Source organism: Lissotriton vulgaris, chromosome 4_1 (genome assembly GCF_964263255.1).
Source record: "Lissotriton vulgaris chromosome 4_1, aLisVul1.2, whole genome shotgun sequence".
Lineage (NCBI taxonomy): Eukaryota > Metazoa > Chordata > Amphibia > Caudata > Salamandridae > Lissotriton > Lissotriton vulgaris.
In genome coordinates, this window is record NC_141691.1 from 961826387 (window position 1) to 961849873 (window position 23487).

Below are 23487 nucleotides of genomic sequence, written 5' to 3' on the forward strand. Positions count from 1 at the left end.
TCCCGAAGTCTGTGATGTAATTCTGGCGACCAGGCATCCCTCCACTAAAACGGTATACGCCTGTAGATGGAACAAGTTTGTGGCATGGTGCACAGCTAAGGCTGTGGATTCCCTTTCTGCCCATCTTTCCGAAGTCCTTCTGTTCCTTCTTTCTTCAGCCCAGCAGGGCTCTGCTCTGGGCACTCTCAAAGGTTAACTTTTGGCCCTCTCCACCTTTCTACGGCTTCCAGATCAGCCTTCTCTTTTTAAGTCTCCGGTTGTTAACCAACACTTTTCCTCCTGTGCCGTTCATTATGCCTCAGTGGGACTTAAACCTTGTCTTGACATATCTGATGTGCGCTCCCTTCGAGCCCCTTCATAACTGTCCTTTGCGTCTTCTCACTCTCAAGACGGCTTTCCTGGTAGCTATCACTTCTCCCAGAAGAGTGAGTGAGCTCCAGGCCCTTTTTTCCAAACCTCCTTTTCTTTCTGTTCATCCGGACAAGGTGGTTTTACGGACTCGTCCTTCTTCTTCCTTGCTGAAGGTTCCTCATCGGGCAGACGCATCCTTCGAAAGAGGAAGAGAGGCTCCACCGTCTGGACGCCAAACGTGCACTCTCGTTCTATCTGAAACGCACACAGCAGTTCCAGGTGGATGACCAGCTCTTTGTTGGCTACGTGGCGCCTAAAAAAGGTTGGGCTGTGCAAAAAACGGACCATCTCTTGGTGGGTCGTTCTCTGCATCAAGGCCTGTTACTCGTTGGCCAAGAAGGAGCCTCCTGTGGGGCTGTGTGCCCATTCCACCAGGGCAACAGCAGCCACTACTGCCTTGGGACGCGGCGTTTCCTTGCAGGACATTTATCAGGCAGCAATGTGGGCCTCGTTACATACGTTTACCAAGCATTACTGCCTTGACAGTCAGGTCCGGAGAGACAGCTTCTTTGGCCATTCTGTTATCCATGACTTTCTGGTGTGATCTTTTTAGTAGACCCTCCACCAGGGTTGGTATTGCTGAGGTATCTATTCTAAGGTAAGGAATCTATCACTAACGTGTCTCTTTCAGATGCACAATTTACTACTTCTGTAACGATATATCTGTAAGAGACATTAGTTAGTGATAGATTCCTTAACGCCCCACCATCCTCCCCGTTCTGCAAACTGATTTCTAGGGTTAAGGACATCCCTTTCAGGGCCTTAGTTTCATGGCGCCAGAAGTCGGTTTCTTGCATGGCTCTGCATTCCTGGCGCGGAAAATCATGCACATAACTGATGCCAGCGTGCATGGGTGGTGCCTAAGTAGTCTCTGTGATGCCATCTCGGCGCATACGACGCCAGCGACGGACGCGGAGCCGCGCCATGCCACCTACTGACACGCAGGGGTACTTCTAGCAAAAACTTTCTGGATCCAGTCTGACGCCCGGGGATATTCTAAGGTATGGAATCTATCACTAACTAATGTCTCTTACAGATATATCATTACACAAGTAGTAACTTGTGTGTTAGAAAACTGCGGGCCACATAAACCAAAACTGTCCTATTGCGACAGGCTCCGGTCACCGTAAGTGCAAGGTCTCAAAATCCAAACTTACATGGCAACTCCATAAGTCCGAGGGGTGTGCAGAGTTGCAAACCTATGATGACGACGCTGATTTTAAAATGGCCAATATGAGCTTGTGTGCAGAGCTGTTTGTGGTTCTCACAATAGAAGACCTACCATATGATTTGAGAGATTCAGTTTCTCTGAAGGTGTGGGATTCCACAGGTGAGGTGATAGGATTGATTCGAGGAGTTGAACCTGTTAAGATACAGATCAAACCGAATGCTGAATTCCCACGAACTCCGTAGTATAAATTGACTCCAGAAACTGTGGCTGGAATACGACCTGTAATCGAGTCCATGATTGCACAAGACATTCTGAAGGAGATAAGAGGAAGTCCCTGTAACTCACCTATAATGGGACTACAGAAGCCTAGCGGCAAGTACATAATAGTGCAGGATATGCACAGGGTCAATGAAATTGTGATCCCATGTTTTCCTGTGGTACAGAATCCAGCTGTTATATTATTTCAGATACCATGTGAAGCAGAATGGTTTACAGTCATCGATTTGTGGCAGGCGCTTTTCTCTATACCACTCCACGAGAATAGCCAGTATATTTTCGCATTTAGGATGGACGACCTTGTGTTAACATGTTTGCAGGATCCCTCAAGGGCATACAGAAAGTCCCTCTATCTTTAGCCAGTGTTTGAAGAAGAATCTTGAAGGGCTGGTGATGCCTAGAGAGCTAAGTACTGGTACAGTATATCAACGAACTTTTGGTCGCTTCAGAGACTGAGGATGCTTGCAGGATAGACACAGTGGTTTTGCTGAATCATTTGGCAGAGAATGGACACATGGTGTCCCCAAACAAGCTCTAGTATTGTCAAACAGAAATGCAGTATCTGGATCACCGAATTGAAAAGGGAAAACTAAGCGTGTCACCAGATCGCATAGAGACGATTCTGCAAATGGGAACTCCAAAAACACAAAGGAGTTCGCATGTTTTTGGGAATGGTCGGCTATGGTCGACAGTGGATCCCAAACTTTTGCTTGCAAGCAAAGCCACTCTTGAGGTTGACTCGAAAAGACATTAGTGATCCAGTACCATGGGACAACGATTGCTTGATAGCCTTCCATGAGCTGAGAGAGAGCCTATGTCACGGTCCAGCTCTTGGAATGCCAGATTACAATAAAGGGTTTTTGCTCTTCTGCTGTGAAAGAGAAGGATGTGCCTTAGCGGTCCTTGTACAGACACATGGAGGTGCCTGAATACCAGTGGCTTATTTTTCCGCTACGTTAGATCCTGTAGCTTCTGCATTGCCCGGATGTCTCAAATCTGTGTCAGCATTGAGAGATGAGAAAGCATAGCGATGGGTCATCCATTTATTGTGTATGTGCCACATTCAGTAGAACTGTTAATGACAAGAAAAAAGACACAGTATTTAACGAATAACAGACTTACAAAGTATGAGCAAGGTATATTGGCCTCTGAAAATGTTACTCAAATACGCTGAACTACTTTTAATCCCACGACATTGTTACCGCTTCCGCAAGAACAAGAGGATTGTGAAGAGCATGAATGTCTGGATGTTACTGAACTATCTACCAAACCCAGTCCTGACATTGTCGATGAACCTTGACCTGAATCTGATTTGATCCTTTTTGTTGATGGTTCATGCTTAAGAGACAATGAAGGGTGTTGGAGAGCAGCTTTTGCTGTGTATACCATCTTGGGGGTGGTTAAAGCTGCCTGTTTGAAAAGAGTATATTCTGCTCAGGTGGCTTAAATTATTGCTCTGATACATGACTGTACCATCGTGGATGGATTTCGAGTGACTATCTATACAGACAGCCAATTTGGGTCTGGAGTGATTTATGATTTTGGACAGTTACGGTCCCAGAGGGGATTTTTAACATCTTCAGGATCCCCTATCCGTAATGGCGAACATGTACGTCAATTATTGGAGGATTTACAGAAACCTAAAGAAATAGCTGTGGTTAAATGTGCAGCCCATAGGAAAGGAGAAGATTTTGTTACCAAGGGCCGTGAAGTAGCTCATTTTTGTGCAATACATGTCTGTATTTTCAATGGTGAATATATAGGAGAGAGCACAGAAGAGACCAAGCTCAGCATGAAGTTAGCTCTAGCCGATATACTTGGGATGAGGTGAAGCGGCTGCAGGATGAGGTCTCAGAGGAGGAAGCTGCATCATGGGTTAGAGAAGGCTGTGAAAAGAGAGAAGATGGCATTTGGGTGTCAACAGATGAAAGGACTGTGTTACCTAACTGCTTATTGAGCCAATGACAAGGCAGATTCACGGAGCAGTTCATCTTAGGAGAGATGCCAGGGTGTGAGTGTTTAGGCAAACATGGTTTAATCTACGATTTCGTGTGCATGCTGAAGCAGTCTGTCACAGGTGTGTTACGTGTCAACAAATGAATGTGGGAAAAAGAAGTGTGATTGCGATGAGTCACATTGGAAGATCAGGAGGTCCTTTTAATAGGATACAGTTGGACTTTATCAAGATGCCGAGATGCAATAGGCTGAGATATGTTTTGGTGGTGGTGTGTATCGTTTCACGTTTGAGTTGTATCCCACTAGACGATGTGACAGTCTCACAGTGGAAAAACTGCACTTAAGGGAACTGATACCATGGTTTGGATTGCCGACCTTGGTGGAGACAGATAGAGGAACACATTTCCATAATTAAATCATGAAATTGTTGTGTATAGCCTTGAAGATTATTCAAAGATTGCACTGTAGCTACAGGCCTGAGGCTTCTGGGCTTGTGGAACAGATAAATGGCACAGTCAAGATGAGGGTGTCCAAGGTGTGTTCGTCAACTTCATTGAAATGGCCTGATGCTTTACCATTGGTATTGATGAGTCTGCGTGGTATTCCTGATAGGAGGACAGGGCTCTCTCCCCACGAAATTCTTATAGGAAGAGCTATGCGATTGCCTATGGTACCAGCTACAGCATTGATAAACATCACAGAATGATTTGGTTATGGATTATTGTAAGGGACTGGCTGATGTGGTTAATTCTGTGTTCCACCAGGTCGAGGCTGTGACTGTATCCACCTCGAGAGACCTCCTGCATGATCCTAACCCTGGTGAGTAGATGCTTGTCCGAAAGCACGTGAGGAAGAGCTGCCTTGATGCTCGCTGGCGAGGACCATATCAGGTACTTTTGGTCACAAGTAGAGCGGTGAAGTGTGGAGGATTGCCAAACTGGATCCACACGTCACATACTCGCAGAGTCCCAGAACCTGGTGCGGACACGACTCCACTTGTTCCGAGAAGTGCAGTTGAAGGTGCAACAGAAACAGAAAGAACAGGTCAAATCGTGAGAACTCTTGATGAGGCTGAACAATCAACGGATCAAGAAAGAATAAATCAAACAGCTCCCAAAGTGAATTCAGACTCAGAGATAGAAGACATTGTAGAGGTGAACTTTGAGCCAGAACAGAGTGAACAGCATGGTGCAGAAGGGTCAGATCGAGAGGAAGAGAGGAGAGCAGATGCTGCAGCAGCAAAGTGGCCAACATAGAAAGAAAGGATGAACATAAGGCTTGCATCTGATAAAAATCTCACTCCAATTCCTGAAACAACTGAATCAAATCAAAGTGAAGCCAAAGAAAGACCGGATGGTCTAAGACAATCCAGAAGGGAGAGGGTACCGTCACAAAAGTTCGCATCTCCTGAGTGGATGTATCTGGCTGCAGATGCAGAGACCGGAGATATCCGGGAGGTTGGAGACCGGCACAGTAAGTCACGGAGAGAACACTCTGACAATTAACATTCAGTTAATAGTCCCTGGAGTTGATGCCTTTGGAGTTTTGACCCTGACCGTTCCCGATCCACCAAGGCTGAGTGGATTGTACTGTTTGATCCTCAACCAGGTTGCTTTCCCTACCTTTGGTCGACAGCCAACCGCACAGGAAATGGGAGAGAATTTGTGCTGAAATACTACAGCTTGTTCTTGCTATGCTTGGATATAATATCATATGATGAAGTTTGAACTGTGAAAGAAAATGTTATTAGCCTTAGAAAGAAGATAACCTAGCCCCAAGAGGAAGAAGATTTAAATTAGGGACTTTCAAAAGAAGAAGAATTGAGGATTAGTGCTGTCTACGTCTCTTCAATAGGTTTAGTATTGTTGAATTGAACATTGCAATAATCGAATGGAAAAAGGAAAATGAAAAGACATTGTAAATAACCAAATTAAGCAAAAGAAAGCAAAACAGACACTTTGTTCAATTCATTCATGTTTCAAATAAAAAACAGTGGTCCAAACTGGAGTCCGAAAAATCAGGACGCAAGCAGAAATACATAATTGCTACCCTTATTGTTGTGGTGCTTATTGTCATAACTGTGGTGATTGTTACATCTTTGGTTGGGTCTCACATTGCTGAAAAAAATGGGGAACAACCAACATCTACCTCAGACATAGGGGTGGGTCCGTCTACCAAAGATAGAGATATGATAAGGGAAACTAGTCAGATGCTACACATAGATTTGTCAAAAGGGGATTTTACGCTAAATGCATATGCTCGTTTGTTGTATGAGTATGTTGATACAATGGAAGAGAAAGATTGTTATGTGTGTATGCAACAGCATAAGTAGAAGAGGACATCCGATATCATCACCTACCTTTGATTAATGGCATCACATGTAGTGTGTTTCTAAGCATGTTTTATAGTAACGCACATTTTGAGTACTACTTCACAAATTATGATGTGGTGCTCTCAGAAGTGAATAAATATGATTACTATAAGGAGGTAGAGAGATGTCTAGTGTGTGCCTGCTATTACTTTTGATGCATCATATGCTCATAGACACAATTTGACTTGCATGTTGACTGACATTGAAAAGAAATTTGTAGATCAGATAGGAGATCGACGTAGACAGACCTTATTCAGACCAGACCCAAATCATAAGGTTATCCCATGGGTACAGGAAAAATTAGATCATAAGGCAAAGGGAAGTTCTGGTCCAATAGCTTTGGACTTTCAGCAAAAGGGAAAATTGTGCATTAGACACCCGTCAACATATTATGACAAAATATTTGTGGGTGAGCGTGATTGTGAACACATTTTCTTAATTGAGGAGGCAATAAGAAAGGGTTATTGGACAAATTAACCATAGTTCCAAATGTGTATTTTGTGTGTGGAAAAAGTGCTTATGTGAAATTGCCCAAAAATTGGTATGGTACATGTTATTTAGCAGTGGTATTTCCTAAAATCTTTCATGTAGAGACTATTTATGGCCCTTAGAGGGAAAAAGCGTTCACAGAGGAATACATGGTGCAAGTGCTGGAGAAATTATTGGAGATGTATTTGGAGCCATGATACCAAGTGAGGGTCTGATCTTGAATGATGTGAAAATTAGAAAGTTGCCAATAATAATGGATAAACTCTCCGTGAATACAGCTCAAATCTTGTTACTTGTTGATGGGGAGATGGTCTCGATAGGGGCTATGGTTCTTCAAATTTATCTTGCTTTAGACATCCGATTAGCAAAAGCGGAGGAGTCTGTAAATTATTAAAAGTTCAACAGTGCTGCACGTATATGCCTGACAATAGTCGGGATATACGGAAATATATCAGTAATATTTCAGAGATACATCAAGATTTATGTGATTTGGCTGCAGATGGAATTTGGGAATAAATTGGAAAGGGATTTGGGAAGATTGGAAGCTGGTTTGGAAGTCTGGGACAAGCAATAATGGGGTACATCTTGAAACCTATCATAATAGCGATCATTTGTATCATTGTGTTATTGGTAGCCATCAAGGCTTTCAAATGGCAAAAGGCACGTGATCAAGAAAATGTTTTGAAAAAACATGAGAAGCAATTGGAACGACTGCAGGACAGTCATTATCAGCACCTAAAAGGGTTAGAGAGATTTAGACAGGGATGACAAGCTACAACTTCTGTTTAGGTCGATCTCTTCTACAAGGAGGAAATTGTAGGTGGATAGATGTTGGTGTTATGACAATCAATCAATCAATCAATGCATTTATAGAGCGCACTACTCACCCGTGAGGGTCTCAAGGAACTGGGGGGGTGATGCTACTGCTCGAATAGCCAGGTCTTGAGGTGTTTCCTGAAGGTGAGGTGGTCCTGGGTCAGTCGTAGGTGTGCAGGGAGGGAGTTCCATAATTTGGCTGTCAGGTAGGAGAATGATCTTCCTCCGGTGGTGGTTCTGCAAATCCGTGGGACGGTGGCGAGGGCGTGACACTAGTCATAAGAGGGGGGGGGCTGATAGGGCACTTACCGCACTAAAAATTGTATGGGTGCATTATACTCCTGGTTTACACACACTCACATGTATTTTATCGTTTGCAGTGTTTTTTAATGCTTATTAAAATGCATTTATTCACGCTATATAAGAATTGAGATATAGTGTACACCTTCAAGCAGGATTTTACATGTATTAGAGACCATTATAATTCCTGTATGCATAATGTGCAGTATGACATTATATTCATATAGATGTAATTATGTGTTGTTTAAGTGGCCTGCACTGTAGGCCCAGAGCTGCATGTTGTTGTTGGTTTAGAATTTTTGGTTGCTCAAGAAATAATTAAATGAAACCTTTTTGTGTGCCAAGACAGTATGTTCTCATCCTACTGTAGGTGCAAGAATTCAACCTCGCTATTCTTAGTTTAAGGAGATACCCGGAATGACTTTGAAGTAGTCTGAAAGGCGAGAAGGGAGGATGCCTTCCGTGCCTGGCCTATCTGAACCCCAAGGCCACTGGAAGACAAGAAGAACTTAAGTAAAGCATCCATGGAAATCTACTAGGGGAATATTATAAGTGAACAGTTCATCATGTGATACATTTGGTGGGGGGTCCGAACGTTGTCTTTTTGCATGATGTGCAGGGACAGAAATTAGAGACTTCTGCATTTTTCTTCGGAGAAGGAGCATCTTAGAACGAGCTCTATAGCCTTAAGCTATCCGACCCATTTGACATGAGTACTTCTTAGGAAGGCAACATGTACTGACACCTTTGGGGTATGATACAAGGGAAATAGGCAGGACCTTCAGAGAGAGCAGTATAGGGAAAGATAACCTTTGTTTTTCTTCCTCATGAAAAAGGATTTAGACTCAGCTTCGAATCTGGGTTGCATTTTGATTTTGGAGTTCATCACATTATGCCTTTTATGCCGAATTAATTATTTTTGCCGGTTCAACTCTGTATTGATTTTTATGTACCTATATTCTCTGATATTAAGGAGTGTTTATATTCAATTATTTTTGGCCCTATAATAAAATCCATAAACTGGAATTCCGAGTCTGTGGTCCTTTAGCATGACTAAATTGAGTGCAAGATATTGTGCATATCCGTTTCCACCATCCTTTTGCTCACCCATACACCCACCCTTTCACTTCATCTATCTATCTATCCACCCTCCTTTTCAACCATCCAATACTCCTTTCACTCATCCATCCATTCATCCTTCCACTCATGTAGCTGCTACAGTGGAGGTTCACGATGCCCCTGGTCGCTGCCCCTGTGTCTCTCTGCCCGGTTTCCCTTCTGCTCCCCTCGCTGGTCCCGTGTCTCTCTGCCCGTTTTTTTCTTCTGCTCCTCTCGCGGCCCCCGTGTCTCTCTGCCCGTTTTTGCCTTCTGTTGCTTAGCTGCCCCTGCATTTCTGTGACCTTTCTGCCCTTTCTTGTGACCTTTGTGCTCTCTGTGCCACTTTTTTTGGTGACCTTTCTGTGCTTTCCTGGGACCTTTCGGCTTCTTGTTTCCCCCCGTTTTCTTTACCTTTCTGCCCTTTATTGGGACCTTTCTGCCTTCTGTGCGACTCGTTTCCCCCCGTTTGTTGTGACCTTTTTGCCATTCTTGTGACCTTTTTGCCTTCTGTGCCACTCGTTTCCCCTCAAATGTTGTGCCCTTTTGCCTTCTGTTTCCTTCGTCACCCCTCACTGCCCACTCCGCTGCATCCCCTGCGGCTCCAACCCCCTGACTGCCCATTCGCTGCCCCGCCTCCCAGCTGCTCCTCACTCCCACCTCCCCATACATCCCGGCCGCTGCGCGGTCATGCCGCTGGCACGCGGCTAGCCCGTCTGCGCCGGTCCGTGCCTGGACCGTGCCCAGTGCCAGAACCCCTGGCCCCGCACTCGCCACGATGACCACTGCCACTACGACGCCAGCACTCTACACGCTCTCAACCCCGGATGGACCCACAAAATGCACACACGGTCCTTTCACCTGCTCGAACTGCAGCTACACCAGCCACAGAGCCGACGAACCACCCGCCAAGAAAGACCTCAACCACCTCCGATGCATAATACTGAACACCCGCTCCACACGCAGCCAAGCTCTGGGACCTGCTCAACACAACCTCCCCTGGCCTTCCTGACGGAGACCTGGTTGAACAACTCCTCCGCACCTGACATCGCCCCTGACATTGAGAACAACTACAACAGCAACTCCACCACCCTGATCGACAACCTCGCCAACCTCGAACTGAGGCAACTCGTCACAACGTCCACCCACTCTGCCGGCCACACGCTCAACCCCGTCTTCTCCTCAAGCCCGCAAGTCTCCGTCAGCCACACCACCGAACTCCTCTGGACCGACCACCGCTGCATCCACTTCACCTTCCAGAAACCCACCACACACCACTGCACCCAACAGATCCCCTGCCGCCGCTGGAGCAAAATTACCGAAGACCAACTACATGCAAACCTCGCTTTTAGTCCACCCACCAAACCCTCCAACACGACATCGCTGCCCACACCTCAGACGCTGGATTGAGGACTGTGCCAAAACCCTCGTCCTGCTGAAGAAAACCCCCAGAGAGACACCAGCAGGAGGGCAGCTAGTTCACCTCAGAACTCCTAGATTCCAAGCAAGCCTGCCGGAAACTAGAGAAAAAATGGCACAGTGAACAAACTCCAGACAGCCACACAGCACACAAGGACGCCATCCGCAACCACCCCCACCTCATCAGGGCTGCCAAGAAGACCTCCTTCAAAGACCACCTCGACAACAACGCACACAACAGCAAGGAGCTCTTCAACATCATGAAGGAACTCTCCAACCCCAGCTCCAACACCAACGACATACCACTGTCACAAGCCCTGTGCGACCCCCTCGCCACCTTCTTCCACCGCAAGATAGCAGACATCGCGACAGCTTCAACACCCAGACAGCCCCAACAGACAGCAACACAACAGACCCTCCGCACACCATCGACCAAGCCCCCTTGCTAGCCTGGACCAGCGTGAGCGTCGATGACACCATCAAGATCATGAGCACAATCCACTCCGGCTCTCCGTCAGACCCATTCCCGCACCACTCCCTTGAGACCGCAACCTTCACAGAGAGCTGGAAACACGTCTAGATCAACGCCCTACTCAAAAAACCCAAGGCAGACCCAAGAGACCTCAAGAACTTCCGACCCATCTCTCTGCTCCCCATCCCGGCCAAGGTCATCGAGAAAATCTTTAACAGACAGCTAACCCGATACCTCGAAGAGAACAGAATCCAGGACCCTTCCCAGTCAGGGTTCTGCCGCAACCACAGCACCCAGACCGCCCTCATCGCCACCACCGACGACATCAGGACCCTGCTAGAAAACAGGGAGACTGCAGCACGCATCCTCCTAGACCTCTCCGCCGCCTTCGACACCGTCTGCCACCGCGCACTACGCACATGCCTCCACGCCGCTGGGATCAGAGACAAGGCTCCGGAATGGACCACCTCTTTCCTCTTCGGCAGAACCCAGAGCGTCCGCCTCCCCCCGTTCCATTCTGAAGCCTCCAAGATCATCTGTGGCGTACCCCAAGTATCCACCCTCAGCCCGACACTGTTCAACATTTACATGGCCCCGCTCGCACACGTCGCCCGACAGCACAACCTCAACATAATCTCCTACGCTGACGACACTCAACTGATCCTCTCCCTCACCAAGGACCCCATCACCGCCAAAGCCAACCTCCATGAAGGAATGAAGGCTGTCGCCGACTGGATAAAGATCAGCCATCTGAAGCTGAACTCGGACAAGACGGAGGTCCCCATCCTCGGCTCCAACTCGTTCAGCCTGGGACGACTCCTGGTGGCCAACGGCACTGGAGGCAGCCCGGACCCCCACCAACCACTCACGCAACCTGGGAATCATCCTCGACTCAACGCTCTCAATGACCAAGCAAGTAAACGGCGTCTCCTCCTCCTGCTTTACCACCCTCTGCATGCTCCGCAAGATCTACAGATGGATACCGAAAGATACAAGAAAGACAGTCACCCAGGCCCTCATCAGCAGCAGACTCGACTAGGAAAATGCCCTCTACGCGTAGCCCCAACCAAGCTCATCATTCGACTACAATGCATCCAAAACGCCTCGGCACGACTGATCCTCGATGTACCACGACACGACCCATTACCCCCCACCTAAGAAACCTGCACTGGGTCCCCGTCAACAAGAGGATATCCTTCAAGCTCCTCATCCACGCACACAAGGCACTCCACAAGACCGGCCCAGCCTACCTCAACAGACGGCTCTCCTTCTACTCCCCCAACCACCAGCTCCGCCAACCTCTCACTCGCCTCCGTCCCGCGCATCTGAAGAACAACCACTGGCGGGAGATCCTTCGCCCACCTTACCGCCAAGACATGGAACACCCTCCCACTGAGCCTAAGACAGACCCAAGACCAGCTGACCTTCAGGAGGATACTTAAGACCTGGTTGTTCGATAAGTAGCCCCCCGTGCCTTGAGACCCTCGCGGGTATGTAGTGCGCTTAACCAATGACTGATTGATTGATTGATTGATTTGTAAAATAAAAAATGCTGGGGCTCTCCTCAGGAGGCAGCGCTAACCAGGGAAATGTGCTGGTGCAAACTCCCTCCTGACTAGAGCTTGGCATGTATTATTCTGGAGAGGACTTGGACTAATGGCTAGAACTGCCGATTTCGGAGCTGGGGAACCGAGTTCGAGTCTTGGCTGGCTCAGTATCCTGTGATTCTGGGGAAAATCACATGCAATCATAATGAGTGTGTCCTTAACTGGTGCTATAAGAACTGGTGCTGAGGATTAGGTGCCAGTGATGAGCAGTACCTGAAAGCAATGGCTCAAATTAAGCTCTGCCCCTGGTGCAGATACAAAGTGAGAGAAGAGGCCCAGTGCAAGGATAGAAATGGGGTGGGCATGAGGCCTACATTAAAGCCCCATTGGAAAACTAATGAGCTTTAATGTAAACCCTGAATGATGTACGATATGGGAGGCAAAGGGGAGCGGGCCAGGGCTGTCAGAGAGGGCAGCCGAGGGGTGTGGGGTGGGGTTAGCAGGTACAGGCACCGGAGGTGACCCGCAAAGTTACAATACATTGCCAGGAAACATCCGACATGGTGGATCCTGTTGATGCTTGAAATGTCCGCTGAGTCTACAGACTTTTCTAAATTTGCCGGACGGCACCTTCGCGAGGGTGACAGAGTAATATACTATCCGTGGGCACATTATCACATCTGACATCCTGGTCAGAGACCTGCTCTCCCCCTGCAGCTTCGCCGTCAAGTGCCACCGCTCCTCTTGCTGCTTTCTGTCCCCATGTGCCTGTGTCTGCCCTTGTGCCCTTTTGCTGCTTTCTGTCTCCTTTGTGCCCGTGTCTGCCCTTGTGTCTCTTTGCTGCTTTCTTTCTTCTTTGTATCTGCCCTTGTGCCTCTTTGCTGCTTTCAGTCTCCTTTGTGCCTGTGTCTGCCCTTGTGCCTCTTTGCTGCTTTCTGACTCTTTGTGCCTGTGTCTCCCCTTGTACCTCTTTTTGCTTTCTGTCTCTTTTGGGCCCGTGTCTGCCCTTGGGCCTCTTTGCCTTTATTGGCTCTCTTTGTGTCTGAGTCTGCCCTTGTGCCACTCTTCTGCTTTTCTGCCTTTTTTTGTGCCCGCTCTGTCTCTGTGCCTTTTTCCTGTTATTTCGTCCCCCTTGTGCCCATTTTCTGCCTCCTCTCTTCCCGCTGCTGCAGCTGCACTAGCGGCCCCTCCCCCTTGCTGGTTCCTGCTTCCCACCTCCCAGCTGCGCTCCCCCCCTCTCCTACTTAATAGTAACCGCTGCGCGGCTGCATGCAGTGGGTGCACCGAAAGCACACCAAAGGCAAGCCAAATGCAAGCCTGTCTGAGCCCATCCGTGACCCGTCCGCAGCCAGCGCCAGGAACCCAGGTTTTCTGGCCATCCACCGTTACGACTCAGCTTCCCTCCTCGCACTCAACCCCGGAAGGAACAACAACTGCCAGAGAGTGACGCCGAACACTACCCATGCCCAATTCTCCTGCCTACACTGCCGACAATCCTTCCCCGCGGCCTCTAAACCCAGGCCTGATGGCGGCATGACCAAAGCCCTGATGTGCATCCTCCTCAACGTGCGCTCCCTACACAGACACGCCTTGGAGATCTGGGACATGCTCGACACCCTCTCGCTAGACGTCGCCTTCTTCACGGAAACGTAGACCAACACCACCTCTGCCCACGACATCCCAGACGGATACAAGATCCAAAGAAAGGACTGCCCCCACCGCCCAGGACTCGCCATTGCACACAAGAGCTCCCTCCAATTCTCAACCTCCAGCACGAGCGACCCCCTCTCCAACACAGAGCACCTATACTTCCAGATCCAAACCAGCCCCAAAACTGCACTGCACGGGACCCTCGTCTACAGACCCCCCCCTGGGCCCTCGTGCCTCTTCAGCCACCACCATTGCCGACTTCGTCGCACCCCACGCCATCGTCTCCACGGGCTAGATTCTTATCAGAGACCTGAACTTCCCTTTTTTTTTTTAGATTGTCCTCATACCACCGTGAGCATCTGCCATCGTAACATTAGATCCCGTTTATCCTAGGCACCCTGGATCAATGTTCCTGCATACGCTACGGGCCGCCAGGCCTGCTTCTTTGTACGAGGCTTGGTGTAATCCTTGGACGATCTTTTACCAAACTTAGTGCCTTCCCCCAGCACACTAAGGGCGCCCAAAGGTTGCCTTCTGTACGGTCAAGCCGTGCCATTGCGAAAGCGGCCCGAAGCCACTTCTCGTAGAGAGGAGCAGCTGGATCTTTCCATAACATACATAGTTCCCTACGGGCCACTAGAATCAAATTTAAAAAGAGGCCTATCTGTGCTTTAGATATGCAATTTTCCAGTGAAGAATTTAAGCCGAAAATGACCAATGCAGGGTCTAACTTAACTTCATAGCCTAATATACCCGTTAGTGCCAGCTCCACATTCTGCCAATACCCTTTTAATTGGGAACAATCATAAAACATGTGCAGATCGTCTGCCTTGAGCATGCCACATTTAGGGCACCTAGGGTTGGATCGCTAACAAACTTAGCTACTTTATAGGGGGTATAATATAACCTATTGATAGTAAAAAAGTGTTTTTTCTTCAGAGGAGGTGATTTTACAACCTTATAAATGTTAGAGATAGATGGAAGATAAAGCTCCGCGGCTCTATTTTTTAAGATTGATGTTCTCCAAATCAGATGGGGAGGGGGGAGCTCAATGTCTTCTCTATCTAGCAGGCACCTGTACCATATCCCGACTTCCTTTTTAAAGGGGATGGGGTTTTGGAACTTAACCTCTATTTCCCAATTTCCGCCAATGTTGTTCTTTTCTGCAATGTACCACGAGCGTAGTTGTAACAATATAAATCGTGAAAAAGAGTCTCCAATCCTTACTTTCAAGACCTCCCAAGGTAAAACCCCATCTACTGAAATTAATTCGGACCATGTACTTATGCCTGCGAGTTCTATTGGCACAGCTAAGCTATCCTTCAAGCAGTCAGGAAGCCCCGGAGAGCCCCAAATTGGGGTGAAATCTGAATAGTATGTTATGCCCCACCTGGTTTTCAGATTCTGCCATGATTTAAGTGCCGCCCGAATTACCTTTAGGTGGACTTTCTTGAAGAACCTTATAGCTCCAAATTTGTACAAGAAACCATCACCGCCCCCCTCATGTGTCGCCATTGCCTTCAAGATCCTCCCCCAATTATTATCGTTAGGACGGGACAAAAGACTGCGAATATTTTTGAACTGAAAAGAAAGACAATAACAGAAGATGTCAGGTAGTGCTAGCCCCCCATTAAGAAGTCTCCTCTTCAGCTTCTTCAAGGATAATCTGGAGTTCTTATTGGCCCATATAAAACTACCCACCTTACTCTGAATTTTCCCAATAAGCTTAGATGAAAATTCGAGGGGAATGGCACTAAAAAGGTATGTTAGCTTGGGTAAGATTACCATCTTAACTATATTTATTCGGCCATATATTGTAAGTTGGATATTTCTCCATCTAAGGAAAAGATGGTCAATTTCTTTTATTACTCTATTTAAGTTAGTCAAGGGGATGTTCAACAATTCTTGCTCTATACTAATTCGTAAGTATTTAAATCCAGGTCTCCCTTGATTTTCCCAGCCTTCAACTCCCCATCACATTGCCTCGGTCTTAAAAATGTTCACTGAGTAACCAGAAAATCTTCCGAACTCACTTAAGGAGTGCTCAACCTTTGGGAAGACCTTGATAGGGTCACTAGTGTAGACTAGCAGGTCGTCCGCATAAAGAGCAAATTTGATATTTAGGTCTTGAATCCGAAAAGGTGTTATTTGGGGATCTAACCTGAGCATTTACGGCAAAGGCTCTGTATAAATGTTAAATAATAAGGATGAAATGGGGCACCCCTGTCGGGTGCCTCTCCTTATTTCGAACCTAGGAGTTAATTTTCCGTTTAGGAAGATAGTAGCAGATGCGCTGTCATAGCATTTTACTAATGAACATATAAGCAGAGGACCAAATCCCATAACCCTGAGGGTTTCCCAGAGGAAAATCCAGCTAACGCGGTCGAACGCTTTAGCGGCGTCATACGCTGCCACTGCAAGCGGTTCTGCCCTTGCTACCGCAAGATCCACACAGCCAATCAGTTGTAATATCTGATCCTGTATAAACCTACCCGGAATAAAGCCCTTCTGCTCATCCCCTATCACCTGTGGTATCACCTTGACCAATCTCCCTGCCAAAACACTAGTAAAGATCTTATAGTCTGCATTTAGCAGGGAGATTGGCCTATAGGAGTCTGCCTTCAGTGGGCTCTTTCCGGGTTTCAGTATAAGAACAATTGTTGCTTCCTTCCATGGTGGGGTACCTTCCCCCCCTCTATGTAGATATAATTAAATAACTCTAGTAGTCTAGATATAATAACATCGTCAAGAATTTTATAAACTTCCCCTGGAAGTGCGTCCGTTCCCGCTGCCTTGTTGTTTTTAATCTTGGCAATATGCTGTTTAATCTCTTCCTCTGTTATAGGACTTTCGAGTAGTTCCTATCTGTCATTGGTCAATCTTGGCAGATCTTTATTTTGAAGCCATGTTTAAATACTATCAATGTCAGGAACTACCTCCTCTTTATATAGCTCAGAAAACAAATTAACCAGGCATCGCTGCATATCTTCATGTTTGCATGATGTTGTGCCTACTTCATCTATTATTAATTTATTAATGTTGTTTTTAACGCTGTCAGCTTTTAGCTTCCAGGCAAGTGTGGCGCTTGCTCTCTCATCATATTCATAATGCTCCATTCTGTGAACATTCCATTTGGCTCTCACTTTTTCCTCCAACTTAACTCTATAGTCTGAGCGGATTCATTCTAGGTATTTTAAGATAGAAGGGAGGATCTCAGGTTGACATTGGAGCCTTACGTTCTCTAATCTGGATATCTCTAATTCCATTTTATGGAACTCTCGCCTATTCTTCTTGTTTTTAAAAGAAATGAAGCTTTGAAATTCCCCTCGAATATAGGCCTTAAAGGCCTCCCATACCACATCGGGGGTTGTAGACCCTACATTATCTAGGAAGAATTTGGTTGTTGATTCTTTGATGTTAATAATTAACTCTGGGTCTACCAATATAACTCTGTTTAACGTCCATCGGGTGGGAGACTCAGCTTTACTACCTAGATATGTAAAAGTTATGGGTGCATGATCCGAAAGAATAGATGGCTGAACAAGAATGTCCTCTATGTTTTCTGCTCCTACTGCGTCCGTTAGAATGTAGTCTAATCTAGAGGAATGGCCGTGTTTTTTACTGAAATAAGTGAACCTTACTCCTGTTCCCCCCTTGACTTCCCACAAGTCCACCAGGCCAAGATCGTGGATCATATTAATCATTGTTCTCCGAGTGCGTGGTGCAACAGCATATTTACTATGATTCGACCTGTCCCTGACGGGGTCTAAAAGAACATTGAAATCGCCCCCTATTATGAGTGAGGATGTGACTTCTGTTAGTATGGCCTGAACTTTAAGAAGACAACCAGGGTCGTCTATATTTGGACCATAATAGGATACCATGGCGATCTCATTCCTCCCCAGATGTGCCTGCACCAAGACCCACCTACCGGAGGCGTCAGTTGATACACTTTTGATAGTATTTATGACTCCCTTCCTTATTAATACTGCGACCCCCTTGTTATGTGTCGTATTTTGGGAGCAGATAGTATGCTCTATCCATTTGTATCTACCAAAGACTTTGGTTTCTACATAGCTTAGGTGGGTTTCCTGAATAAGGAATATCTGGGCGGTTGACTGCTCAAGATATTTCATAATCAGGCGCTGTCTTCTACTGCACCGCAAGCCATTAACATTCCATGATAAAAACTTTAGCCTTTCTTCAGCCATTTTGTCTATAGTAATCAGCTTCCCTGCTTACATCAATACTCCAAGCTAACATTCTTATCACTAGCATAACTGTGTTTGAGGACACATTTTTTCTATTTTTTTCCCACTGCAACCCCACCCGTGCCACAGCCACCCCAACCCCAACCCCAAGTGACCCCTCTAACCCTCTACCCCCATGGGGAACCCTCCCTTTCTTCTTGGGCATACGCCCTTTGGTGGAGCTCCCCTCGATGTGTGGCTATTTAAGAAAGTGATGCTTTACAATATAAACAAAGAGGTGTCGGCGTCAATTTAAGTAAAAAAAAAAAAGAAAAGGAGACCTGAGCTTCCACCTTAACAACGGCAGCGACCCCAACTCCACCATCCTCCTTGACAACCATGGACTGATGCAGCTTGTCACCACACCCACCCACAGAGCCGGGCACACCCTCGACTCCATCTTCACAGGAGGGACAAACATCCACTTCAGCCACACCATGCAGATATTCTGGACATACCACCACTGGGTATACTTCACCTTCACCACAACCACCACACCCAAACCTGCCCACCACAAAGGAACTGGAGCAAGATCACAGAGGAACACCTCAACACCACCCTCCTCCACCACTGACGCCAACTCCGCAGCCAAAGAACTACATTGCTGGATTGCCGGCTGTGCTGATAAGCTCGCAGCCCTCCGCCTTCTCGTCAAACAACATCCCCTGAAGGCTGCGTGGTTCACCCCCAACCTCCAAGAAGCCAGGCGCTCCAGCAAATGCCTGGAGAAACTCTGGCGGAACAGAAAATCCACTGAAGACCAGAACAACTACAGGAACACCATGAATGAATACCACCAGCGCATAGGAGCCAGCAAGCGGACCTTTATCTAGAACAAAATCCACACCAACGAAAGTAACCCTAAAGAACTCTTCAAAGTCATACAGCAGTTCACCAAACCCCCCAGCAAAGCCATGGACGTTACACGATTCCAGGTCCTCTGCAAAAAGCTCAGCTCCTACTTCAACCTGAAAATCAAGGCCTCTACTACAACTTCAGCGAACAGGCTCCGGACACTACCCCCCTCCCCAAGACCAACAAACAGCCGACCATCACCACCTGGAAACCTGCTACTACTGAAGACACCACCACGACCATGAAGAACACCCACTCAGGAGCCCCCACGGACCCATGCTCATCCCACATCTACCACAGAGCCGCCACCGACATAGCTCCCAAACTAGGCCGGACCATCAACACCTCCCTCGAATCCGGCATCTTCCCAGATGACTGGAAGTGGGTAGGGGTCAAGCACATCCTCAAGAAACCCTCGGCCGACCCGACGGACCTGAAAAACTACTGGCCCATCTCTCCTTCCCTTTGCAGCCAAAGTCACTGGGAGATTGATCAACGCCCAGATGACCACGACCACCCTCAAAGAAGAGAACTCCATCCTTGACCCCTCCCAGTCCGAATTTCGCAGCAGCCACAGCACCGAGACCGCCCTCCTCGCTGCCACTGATGACATCCGAATGCTACTCAACCAGGGCCCCACTGCAGCCCTCATCCTACTAGACCTCTCCGCAGTCTACAACACCGTCTCTCACCGCACTCTTGCAGCCAGACTCCACGATGCCGATATACGAGGAACTGCCCTCGACTGGATCTGCTCCTTTCTCTCTGGCAGAACCCAAAGGATCAGACTCCCGCCTTCCTCTCTGAACCTACAGAGATCAACTGTGGAGTACCCCAAGGATCCTTGCTCAGTCCCGCACTCTTCAACATCTATATGACCCCCCTCGCCGCCATTGTCAGACAGCATGGGCTTTGCATAGTGTCTTATGCCGACGACACCCAGCTCATCCTCTCTCCCCCAAAGACACCAGCCTCAGCTTCCAAGAAGGAATGAAAGACCTCGCAGCCTGGATGAGCAACAGCTGCCTAAAATGGAACTCAGAGAAGACAGAGGTCCTCATCCTTGGACCCTCCCCCATAGCATGGGACAGCTCCTGGTGGCCCCCTACTCTCGGAAACTCACCCACCCGACAGACCATGCCAGGAACCTCAGCATCATTCCAAACTCCTCCCCCACCATGACCCGCCAGACCAACGCTGGTGCATCAATCTGCTTCAACTCCCTCTGCATCCTCTGTAAGACCTTCAAGTGGATCCCCCGAATGCAGAAGACCGTCACCCACGCATTCATAACCAGCAGACTGGACTACGGTAACGCCCTCTACGCCGAAATCAACAAAACCCTGCTACACAAACTCAAAACCATCCAGAACACCGCAGCTAGACTCGTCCTGGGAACCCAACAACATGAGCACATGACCCAGCACGTACAAGACCTCCACTCGCTCCCCATCGCGAAGAGAGTAATATTCAAGCTTCTCACCCATGCCTACAAATCCTTCCACAACATTGGACCCAAGTACCTCAACGAAATAGTCTCCTTCCACATACCCAAAAGGAACCTCTGCTCCGCCGACCTCGCCCTGGCAGATACCCCTTGCATCCGCAGAACCAGAGCAGGTGGAAGAGCCTTCTCCTACATCGCAGCAAAGACCTGGATCAAGTTCCCAGTCAACATCAGACGCTCCACCACCCTGCTCACCTTCAGTAGGAGCCTCAAGACCTGGCTCTTTGACTGATCCAGAGCTGCAAACCCCCCCGCCCAGCGCTTTGAGACCCTCACGGGTGAGTGGCATGCTTTATAAACCCCTGATTGATTTATTGCCCTGGTGTAGGACAGGCCAGCTGCCCAAATTTAAATCAGCCCCTAAGTGAGGGTGTGGACTTAGACAATCTAGAAACTTTGTGAACTCCCAGGATCTACGCAGGGCTCCACTTTTGTAATAAAACTTGCATACCCCTCATTTATAAGTCAAAGGGGTTAGTCAAATGAAGTCTGCATGTTCCTATCATCTTCACACAATGCTCAATAAGATTATATTGTCTCTGAAACTCATCATACATTTCTTTAAGGTTATTTTGTAAACTCAACTGTTTTTTTTCTATTCTTCAAGGATAAACTCTCCTTTCTAGGAGAACGACTACTTTGCACCCTAGATGTGAAGAGAGGGTCCGATTCACAGAATTGACTTAAGACAAAATCCTAAACGTACTACTTTTGGTATTCACAGAACGTACTTATTACTTTTGATATTCACAGAATGCACTTACTACATTTGGTATTCACAGAATGGATTTACGACTACTAACTTAACGTCCGCACTCGGGCCGGAGATTCCGGCCCGGTGGCGAAGATTCCGGCCTGGAGGTGGAGATTCCGGCCTGGAGGTGGAGATTACGGCACAGAGGTGGAGATTCCGGCCCGTTGTGGAGATTTCAGCCGTGGCTAAGTCATTGCCACCGTCCGGAATCTCCATCTCCGGGTTGGAATCTCCACCTTCGGGCCAGAATCTCCACCTCCGGGCCGGAATCTCCGGCCCGACTGCGGACGTAAAGTAAGTAGTCGTAAATCCAATCTGTGAATACCAAAAGTAGTAAGTGCATTCTGGGAATACAAAAAGTAGTAAGTGCATTCTGAGAATACCAAAAGTAGTAAGTACGTTCTGTGAATACCAAAAGTAGTAAGTTTAGGATTTTGTCTTAAGTTAGTTCTGTGAATCGGGCCCTAAGTCCTTTAGATTTTGACAAGGCTGTCGGAAAATCTAGCAGCAATTTTCAGTGTTATTCATACAGTCTTGTGAACCTGTAATCTTATTTTTATAAAATATTTTGACTCGCCTCATATTGTGCCAAAGTCTTTTGTGCACTAGAAGGAGGAAGAATTTGGGGGGCTGGACCCAAGTGCTTTGTGTTCATCATCACAAAGTTGAGACAGGGGGAACAAAAAGTAAGTATAATGATTGTAACTCCAAAGCATGGGTAAGAAATAAGAGTGATTGAATTACATCATCTATTGTGAAATTAAAGTGACATTGTACAGACCAGATGAACATAAAAAAGGATTCTTGAGGGACTAATTGCAGTCTGGCATTGCACCTGCTTAACATTTGCCTGACCAAAAATATCATTTCCACCTTAAACCAGGTCCACTCAAACAGCATTCTTAAAGGCTTTTTCTGAAGGTTACTTGATCAAAAGTGCTGAAGGCTGCTGACCAATCGTATACATGTGGGCTCAGACACCATTTTTGCCACTCTCTGTCCTCAGATTAGAAAAATTTGCTTTAAAAACTGACTGTCTTTCAATTTGCTTAGCGCGATTATTTCCAAAAGTTGGTAATAGGAGATAGAGATGTTAGCGACTATCTTGGCACGCCGACTTTGCATGTCATTAGCGATAATTATCGCTGACATGCAAAGTGGGCACCTAAATGCCCGCTATCTCCTACTAGCTGTCGCTAACTGGTGTTAGCGACAGCTAGGTAATAGGGCAATACAATTATCGCCGCTTTAGCTGGAAAAATTCCCGCTAAAGCAGCGATAATGCCCTTGGTAATATGCCCCCTAGTTATTGAAAATCTTATGATCTTTCACTTCTCTTTTCCAGTTCTGTTTGCGTCCCCACCATTTAATAACTCAACATGTTGGGATGAGTTTGCCCCTCTCTGGCATTATTTATGAATATATAATTATATTGCTGTGAGAAAGAGGAATCATTACTTAATTCAAATCTTAGTTCTTCTTCATAGGCATCTTCATTAAATTGTTAGAGAACTTGCTTACCGCTCAAGTGACGTCAAGAGAATAGGCAAGGTCGTAGAGGTCAAGATGTAATCTGGCTGTTAACATCCCTGTGTTCTGACTGCCACTGTAGTGACTTGTGGGGCTTTGGCTCAGTCTACCTGGCTTTAAAGATTTAGGGCCCGATTCACAAAGGTAAAGTGAGACGAAAGTCTAACTTTGCGACTTTCGGTATTCATAAAGAGCATTTACTACTCGTAAAGGCCCTTTGTGAATACCAAAAGTCGTAAAGTGAGACTTTCGTCTCACTTTACCTTTGTGAATCGGGCCCTTAAGGTTCCAGTATCAATTTGTTCTTATTGTGACTGGTGCATCGCTCCCGTACTACCGCCCCCCCCCTCCTACGTGTTCATGTGTTCTGTTTTTTTCCCTATTTTTGAAAAGATTAAAAGAAGGGCCTGAACAACCAGTTATTTTATAACCACCAATTCACTCTAGTTGACTTAAAAACAAGAAATTATGTCTACATGACTACTTATATGACGCGTTCTCACATCCTGCACAAATAGATTTTCTGTAGTTTATGAATTCAATGAACTTTTCCCTTATGCAGGAATATAAATTATTGTAATTATACTTTCCAGTTAATTTCACAGAATATTGCCTACC

At 46.9% G+C, this 23487-nt stretch overlaps 1 protein-coding gene across 1 annotated transcript in view; it reads left to right on the plus strand.

Moving 5' to 3' along the window:
- The window catches only part of C4_1H18orf63 (chromosome 4_1 C18orf63 homolog), a 1615038-nt gene that overhangs the window by 736747 nt on the left and 854804 nt on the right, over positions 1 to 23487 (plus strand). The window lies entirely within an intron of this gene.